Here is a 9439-nt window from a genome sequence, read left to right as displayed (position 1 = left end):
ATAAGCTTCTCTTCTGGAGAGTTAACAATCTAAGTTTGCAGACCAAAATTAGAGAAAAAGGAGGGCCACAAGGTAAGCCAACATTTTGGCCCTAGCCTTCCAAGGTCAATTAAGGCTCAAGACATATGAGATCTTGTACTATAATGTCATGTAACTCAGTAGTGTCCCCAATTTTCTGATCAAGGAGATTATAGGGCTAAAGAGGAAAGTGATTGATGATGTAAAGTGTGCCTAAGGAGAGTCACATGGAGAGAAAACATTCTCTCAGGCTTTCATAGAGAGCACATTGGCCACACAATGGCTGTGACTCATCCACATGGCTGACACTGACAAAGGATCTACAATCTGAGGTATAGGATCTCAGGATAAATCCTGAGGGGATTTGATTGACCTTATCAGATCCAAAAGCTACAACTCTTGTTGCATAGGTCTTGCTTTATCTTGATCCTAACCATCCAGCAGCAAAGTATAAAAACAAAGTTCAAGAAGTTAAGCCATTTTGTTATATTGAGCTGTAGGGGACTCAGGTCGACAATTTCTGACATTGCCAGTGAAGCAGAAGACTCAATACTATTATGGACTACTGGACTCTTATAGAATATTTTGTTGAGCTAACACACCTATAAAATTCAAATAACAGAACTAAGCAAAAAGGGGATTCAGATGAATGTCCATTTTGTGTCTGTGTATTCAAAATGGTTAGGAAAGGTATATAGCTACATTCTCTTAATGAATAGAGGGATTTGTTGTAATAGTGTGTTTAAATAGGATATCATGTCTGCATCTTGTACAGCAAATAACCACTAGGAAGAGAGTATGCACTGTGTTAATTATTGAAATCATCCTACCAATTTGATTTGAAACTGTCTCATTGCTATTTGTCTGTCCATAAAATTATTGGGGGGGGGGAAAAACTATTCAGACCCTTCTTCAAACCATAAATGCGTCTTGTGGTGATCATAAGTAATTTATTCATTAACATTCATTAAAGTATCACATCTCTTTGTGAGGATAAACAACTTCCTCTTTAGCAATGTTTGTTTTAACTTTAAATATTTTTATTTCTTCATGTTTTTTAATGGACTAATCACATTTAACCTTTTTTTTGTATTTGTTACAGGGTCTCACTATGCAGCTCAGATTCATAATGATCCATATCTGTTGCCTGCTAATCACAGTTCAGTGGAGGGGCTGGCACAGCATGTAGTGCTGGTAATCACACACTAGTCCCTGTGCTTGCCTAATCAGGTACTTATTCCCCTGAGCTATCTTGCTGGCCAAAATTTTACCTTTTATTAAACCAAATTAACACAAAAATGATAACTATGCATTCGAAAAAGAATTTTTAAATGATCGCAATTGTCATTGGTATGTAAAATTTCAGTAAATTTTTATCCTACATAAAATAACAATCAAAATTTGTCCTTAAGAAAACACGAATAAGGATGTGTGTGTGTGTGTGTGTGTGTGTGTGTGTGTGTGTGTGTATGCGTAAGGTGGTAATGGGAGGGCTGACGGTACCCTGTTTTAATAAAAATTTCCCAAGAAGACACCATTCAACATATTTCTCAATGCTGAAATTGCCATTTTGGGGCAAGTTCCCTCAAGCTTATCAGTTTATGAGTTCATAATCATTCACCAGAAAACATCTATCTAAAGCCACAGCATACAGATTTGGTGTTCATCTTGCCAGATTCATCTTTGGAATATGTCCTGTGTTCCAGTTTCTGGTAACACCGTCTCTACCTATGTCATTCTTCATCCCCTCTACTTTGACCTAATACGATTCTGAATATTTTGTGCTATCTTTAGGCACATATAGGAAAACTGTCTCTGATCTGATTACATATTCCTTTCCCCTATGCAATGTATTCTAGGCTGAGTTCTGAAGCTGAAGAAAGTGGTTCAGGACAAATGTAAAGTAGGCTATTTTTCTTTTTGTACTCCCACTCCACTCCAGACTTAGTCCAAAGGACAGCATAGTCAGATTAAAGATTTGCCTGAATTCTTAGCCTATACTGGTCTAAGAAAGAGAAAAAAAATGTAAGAAAAGTTATGAGGTTACCCAGACTGATGGATTATTTTTACATTAGTTCCTGCAGTTGAAAACATAGTCTTGGAGCCAACATCCTGCATAAGAATTTTTTTTTTAATTTTGAATCTTTTATTTATTTATTCATTCATTCATTTGGTACAGGGTCTCGCTATGCACCTTGGACTCCTAGTGATCCTCCTGTCTCAGCCTCCCCAGCACTGGGATTACAGGCGTGCAACACCACGCTGGAGTAGTACACGTACAGTAATGGGGATGGAGTCCAGGTCCTTGTGCTTGCCAGGCAGATGCTGAGAACATCAAGCTATCTCCCCAGCCTCCCTGCAAAGGAATTTCCCACTTCATGGTTTGATCCAGAGGAAGGAGATGTACAAAAGCCCACCAATGACTAAAGAAAATTCTTCATTCTAGAATATATGCTCATATACACAGTGCAGTGGAGTGGAAGACCTTAGGGCCACCAGTCTGTGACACTCTGGGCTCGGGTTGTCATCCTGTGAACCCCCATTCTTGTTCTTCCAGCTCACTCTGTCATCTCCATTCCTCTTAGTTAATTACTACTATTTCCTTCCACTGAGTCTTTGTTCTGCTATTACAATTTGTCAAAATAACCAGAAGGAACTTCCCTGACATGGGATGTAGACAGAAAACACTCTATAGAAATTCCCGTGTATTCTTTATCTCTACGTTTTCCTTGGCTGTGTGTTATATCTGTAGAAATTTGTCCCCTGGTCTTTCCTTGGAAAACGTTTCCCACTAGACACATGAGGTCTGCTTTGGCTTGGTGTTTCAGTCCTAACGAGTGTATCAGTTTACGTTCTGATGTAGCTGTGATACAGTAGTTATGTTTCTCATGGGACACTAATATTATGATTATGAACCATGACGATGATGATGATGATGATGATGATGATGATGATGATGACAATGCCACTATAGACTTAGTTCTTATTCTCAAGTAATACTCAAGGAAAAAGAATATTGACTAAACCAAGCCTTATGTAACTATTTTAGGTTTTATAAACTCAATATTCTTTAGCAATTCAGAATAATGATTTTTTAAAAAAGTTTTCAACAGTTAGGAAAAATTATACACAGATAAATTTAAACCAAATTTAATGTATTTTTAGTACAGGGCCACTACACAGATTAGACTCATAGTGATCCTCCTGTTTTCAGTCTCACAAACGAAGAATTATAGGCACACGCCCCCATGCCCAGGCTCAGTCGTCGTCTCAGCATGTCCTGGGGGCAGGGCCAGACTGCACTCCAGGGATCCAACCGCGGTCCCTGAGCCTGCCTAAGCAGGTGCTTTAATCTGCTGAGCTATCTGGCCAGCCCTTTAACATTTTTATACATTAGCTTAATGGAAAATAGTAAACAAAATGAAGTGATTGGGTGACTGAATACATGATATAAAGGAAAACTATGATTGAAAATAGCACTGGAATTTTGAGCTGAAAAAGTTAAGTAAGTTGTACTAACCTCTGACAAAGAGCAATAGGATAGAGATTCTTTTGATGTTGGAAGCCTGTGAAGAGTTGAGCTTCATGCATGATTCTCTAGAGAACTCTGAACAGAAGGTACCATCCTGCACCTTGAATTTTGTACATGTGTGAAAGGCCTAGGAGATAATTTTTGAGATTCTCCAAGTAACTACTAGCTGAATTCATGGGAAATAATGCTGTCTCTATAAAGAAAGTATGAAAAATATCAGTGGAAGCTAAGTAAAGAATTTTTAGAATATTTATTGTTAGAGAGTTCTCAATTAGATAGGAATGAAGTAATAAATAGGCTTGGAAAGAAGCCAGATATTTGATTATTAGTGAACCAATAAAATCAATTGTTAGGACATAACTGGTAGGACTGAAGTGTCTCAATTCTTGTGAATGTCTTCTGATTTCAGCCTGATGGTTAATCCTACATGTAGTTGATCAGGCTGTTATGACCATAAAGGTAATGAGTTCAAGCAGAAAGATCTCAGCTGGGGAAAGCTTTGGAACATATTCCCATATTTAAAATTAATCTTCAATAACTTTACAGTCTCAAATTGGCCCTACAGCCAGCTTAGATTTCAGAATTTCTTTCAAGCTAGAAAACTAGAATTTAAAATCAACTTGAAAAAAAAAAATTCCACTTTCTACCTGTATAACATGTTGTAGTTTGTATTACAAGCAAACTATCTTCCAAAAGAAGTCTCAGGTAGTGAGCCGGATTTGGGGAGCAAATGTGTTAATTTAGACTTTGTCTTGGAACTGTGGTATCCAGTAGCCATATGCAAATACCATGTTTTTATTTCTCCCTACTCTAGTCCTTGTTTCTTTTGCTAAAATATGAACTTGAAGGATCCTGCTGTTTGAGGATATTTTGTCATTATTTTATATATACCTCTCTGTAACCCAAGTTTTTGACTATTTGGGAAAAGATGAAAGCAGGATAATATCAAAAGACATACATTTTCTATTATAAAGGACAGCATTTTAAATTTTGAAATATCTTTTATATACTCATAATGTTCTAAGAGAAAGACTTTTGGGACAGTGATTATTAAAGAACAACAAGTCACCCCAAGGGTAATGCCTGAGCACTAGCATACTCTATTTGAGATCTATTTGGGACAAAGAAAATCCTCAGTAACCCAAAGGCACAGAAGAGAGGAAAATCTCAACAGAAAGGGGCTTCTTTCAGGCAGAGAATGGTGAGACTAACTATGTTCTTTTGCAGTTTTGATAATTGAATGCAGGTGAGTAATTAAGTAGGTTGTGTTTCATTAAAGCCTGTATGTTAGGTAATACCTAGCTCAGACTCTGAAAAGATCAGGTTGCAAAATCTTTCTTTGTTTTCCTTTCAAGTTGGCTAAGGGAAATAAGTCAGGCAAATTTTATAAACGGTCAAGCACAATTAATCAAGACAGGATCAAGAATGCTGGTTGTGATTATCAGGTAATGAAAGAGCCCACAGATAAAGTGAAAAAAGAATTAAACCAGCTTTGTTCAAACAACTGGCATTTCATAGTATTTGCCCACTTACAGCGAATGGTTCAGTGGCTTACAGTATGTTAATACGAGTGTGCTTCTGGAATTAATTTTAGACCACTTTTCACCCCAACAAGAAATTCCTTGTCCCTCAGTCCTTATCTGTCCAGGTTCACAATTACACTTTCACACATGGGCAAATAGTACATGTGAATAGCAAATGTTTCCGGTACAGATTTCTCTAGATTGTGCCATAGAATTTAGTGCTGAAAGACAAAACAAACAAACACACAAAATTGTGAAATGTGCTAAGTTAAATGTAGTTTTCTGTATCAAAAAAATATTATTTCTACAGAGTGTTCATTATTCTCTCCCTGAAATGATTGACTTCTCTGGGTGGCATGGGCCAGCGGAGGATGACAGTGATGTCACGGTCAGTGTGGTGGTGTATCAATGCGAGCTCAGAAGTTGAAGAGTCCAGTTCAGTGGAAAATACCCGGAAGGCATGGATCTCCTTTGTATAGCCATAAATTTATCCTGGAATTGATTAGTGCCTTTTTTGTGAGAGTCCCTGATTGTTGGGCCTCTGCAGCAAGTTCAGCACCTTTGCGACATCCCAGAGCTCCCTGATCGGGGCCCTGTGTGCTCACTGGTCTTCAGTAAAGGTTACTGCCTGACTGACAGTCTTGCAGCCTGAGAGATTTGCAAAGCATTTTAGTTTGTAGCTTTCCCGGTGATCAAAGGGAGCACAGGAAAGTATTTTTCTTTGAGCTCGTCTTTCAGCTGCTGTAAATTAGTCATGGATCACAATAAGAAAGGAAAAGAAGAGAGTTCTGTGTAATCAGACAGAGAAAGGTTCAGGGCACCCATATATTACTCAGGACTGTATCTTGCTCATATGTTTTATCTAACAAGTTAAAACAATGCAAAGGTACAATGCAGTGGTATAGATCTGAGACCATACTTTTATTTGTAATTAAAATAGACAGTTCGACAAAACTTGTTCTGTAGCCAAACATGGGAAATTAAATATCTCTTCTGTCACGTAATCAGTTTGTTCTCTGCATCATTCTGGTAGCTATAATTAAATCATTGCTAAATATCAGAAACACCCAAGGAAAGTAGAACCAATAATGCAGTGGAGAAATGGCGTAGGACCAGTGAATAATGAAACTTAGCAGATAAGAAGTAATAAAGTCACCTTCATTTTTTCATTATTATTTTTTTCCAAGGTGGAAAATTCGCTTCGCCTCCCACATCATATCCTCTTGGAGGTAACAGTGGTAATCAAAATTCTGGTTGATAAAAGAGATATATGAACTGTATTTCTTACATCTCCATTCAATGACTGAGACATTATGCTTTTCCCTTTCAAGTTTGATTGCTAAAATATCACATATAAATTTTGGTTTGGAAAATTAACTACAAATAATATCTAGAGAATGTTATAAAAATATTTCACATTGTTTTGGCTGCTTTCAGAAATAAAATGTTTTTACAATTTATGGGCAATAAATTTTTAATTTAAAAAGTCCATGGCCCCCATCCAAATGACCTTAGAACCATTGGAATATTTCTAAATAGCTAAGCAAATGTTCTATGGCTTTATCCTGATTGACTTGTCTATAAAACTAATGAACTTTCTGGAATTAACCAGTGAATGCATGGTTTCCACACTAGGCCTAAAAGTAAATAAGGCAAAACTAAAGGAACTGCAAACAATAAATTTTTACTTTATTCTCCAAATTCATTTATTGTCTGTACTACAGATTCCCTGGCACTTTTATTCTTCTAATTATTTCAGCAGTTACATTTGTGATTTTCTTCTTAATGCCTTGCCTGGTAGATAGATCGTAAATTACATGAAGAGAGAGAGTACATTGGTCCTTTTTATCTGTCTTTTGCTAATATGTGTCTTAAGCACCTAAAATAGTTCCAAGCACACAAATAAAATCAAATAATACTGCTTGATTGAATAGACAAGTGGAACTGACTTTGAGCCTTGCTATGATGTATTTATTGTATGTTAAGGGAAGATGATGTCATAGCAGAAGTAAAACTGTGGCAAAAGAGGCTGTATGTACAGGGCATGCTCACTGGCTAAATCTTTATGAATGCTCAATAAATACTGACAACAACAGGTTGTAAGCTTCACAGAAATAGTGAACAGCTGTCAGTAAAATGGATAATGGTCATATATTTAATCAATTTACATTGGAAGTGGTTCAAACAAAGAACCTTTCATTCACCAAGCAAACATACATCTATAATTTAATATACGGATGGCCTCGTGCTTGGCACTATTAGTTTAAAGCCTTATTAACTAATGCTTTGGACATCCTGTTTAGGAGCAAAGTAACCAAACATGTTGTTCTCACATTATCAGATTTTAAAAAGATTAAAAGCTTTTTATAATCCTTGAGGTTTTTGCAAAAGAACTTACTTTTTAAAATTCTATTTTCACTTAGAAGTCTGTTGTATAAAAGAGGGGAATGATACTCAGATTTAAACTATAATTGCAAAATTGGATGTCACTTGCACAAATAATTACTGAAATGATTTTAGAAATATTTTAATACTAAAGCTTAAAATTCTAATGAAAATATATTCCTTATTTCTTAAATAACTGAACAATTGTGACAATGCTAAATTAAAATGAATATATAAAAATTAGACATTCTCACTAATTCATTCTAAGTAGAAAAATGAGAGAAAAATATTCTTCTGAATATTTTTTAGTGTTAAGAACAAAATCTTCATTGGGATAACAAAGCTTTTGCCTAAGAGAGATGAAAGGGGTCCTGAGTGGGTTGACCCTACTGAGCATTTTTGTAAGTGGTGTCCTTATTGTATATTGCATCATACATGGTCCCACTTCAGAGGAGTGAGTCATACCTTAGTGATAATAAATTTCTTTTAAGCTATAGAAATCAATAGACAAATTCAGACATCCATTCATAACATAGAAAAATTTGCCTGCGTAACATTTATTATAACTGAAGAAGATAGAAAATCCTTAGTATTTTGTTACATACTAGAGTGGACAGAGCACATAAATATGAATTAATTCTAGGATTTTTATTTTTGTACTGAGAACTGAACTCACAACCTTATACTTGCAAGGCAGGGGTGGTGCTGCTGAGCTATATCTCTGAGCTAATCAGATTAATTCTAAACTTTCAGTTTATTCTGCTTTCAGGCCCAGCCCAGTTGTCCACAGGATCATGCCCAACCCCTTCATGAACATAAGACCCATCCAAAACTCTGTCACTCCTGCCTACTCTCACTGACAGCACATTGTATTCCAACCCTACTAACTCAGGAACACACCTCACTCTCCAAGAAGGACCAACACAAATAAATCAAACAATAGCACACGCTGACCAGGCTGTGGGAAAACAATTTCCCTTTCCACGTTGTTGGTAGTCATACAAACTAGTATTGGAATCAATATGGAGATTCCACAAGAAACTAAAATTTGGAATTCCATTTAATGTTGCTATTTTTTTTACATATCTTCCAGAATGAGTTAGAGACATCATATTGAGTGAATCATGAATTCTCATATTTACAGCTGCATAACTCAAATAATCTTACATAAATACCATTTGATCAAAGTTTTATTTTGTGATTACATTCTTATTTAAAAATTCAAATGCTCTTCACCTGGTTCATTCTCTCCTGCATACTCTATGACCCATTTTATATCCTCATTTTGGAGAACAGTTACTTTAAAGCATGGTTCATGTCTTAGGGGAATTGTTAATATTTGACAGCCAACCACAGTGCTTTGTCCATATTAATAACCATAATATCTAACTTTCTACCATCTAGTGATCATCAGGTCCTGGAACTTAGAGACTTCCTCAGTAACACAGTCAACTCCCAATTATTTACCTCAAAGAACCAACTTCACCCCACTGCTTCCGACACTATTTATTGGTAGTGAGTGTGCAATATAATAGCAAATACACCCTAGCTCATCTCTTCCTTTCTCCTTTCCACTGTGTACTTCATGGCAGAATCTCCAACATCTTCCCTCTTACATCATCAGCTCTCAAAAAATAGCCTGACATTGATGTCATTCTACCAACATACAGGGCTTTGTTTACCATATTACTTCCTAAGTTGGATGGATCTGAACTCAAAAGTGAGAGGGAAAAAGAATATAAAATAATCTGAAGTGCTTAGAAATGTAGCCACAAGATTTGGAGAAACCTCAAGTGGCTGCTTCCACAAAGCAGTCAGGCTCAGGTTGCTGTGGTTCGATCCCCACAGCTCAAACCAGCCAAACTTGCCCTGAAGGCATTCGGAGCAAAAAAAAAAGATTTGGAGAAACCTCATATTGGACACATGCAAACCAATATTTGTAGGAGAGATTAAGTAGCTAAGTTATAGAAGATAAGGTTTG

The sequence above is a fragment of the Octodon degus genome, unplaced genomic scaffold (assembly GCF_000260255.1).
Source record: "Octodon degus isolate 3935 unplaced genomic scaffold, OctDeg1.0 scaffold00096, whole genome shotgun sequence".
Taxonomy (NCBI): Eukaryota; Metazoa; Chordata; class Mammalia; order Rodentia; family Octodontidae; genus Octodon; species Octodon degus.
Note: the sequence above shows the minus strand (reverse complement) of the source record.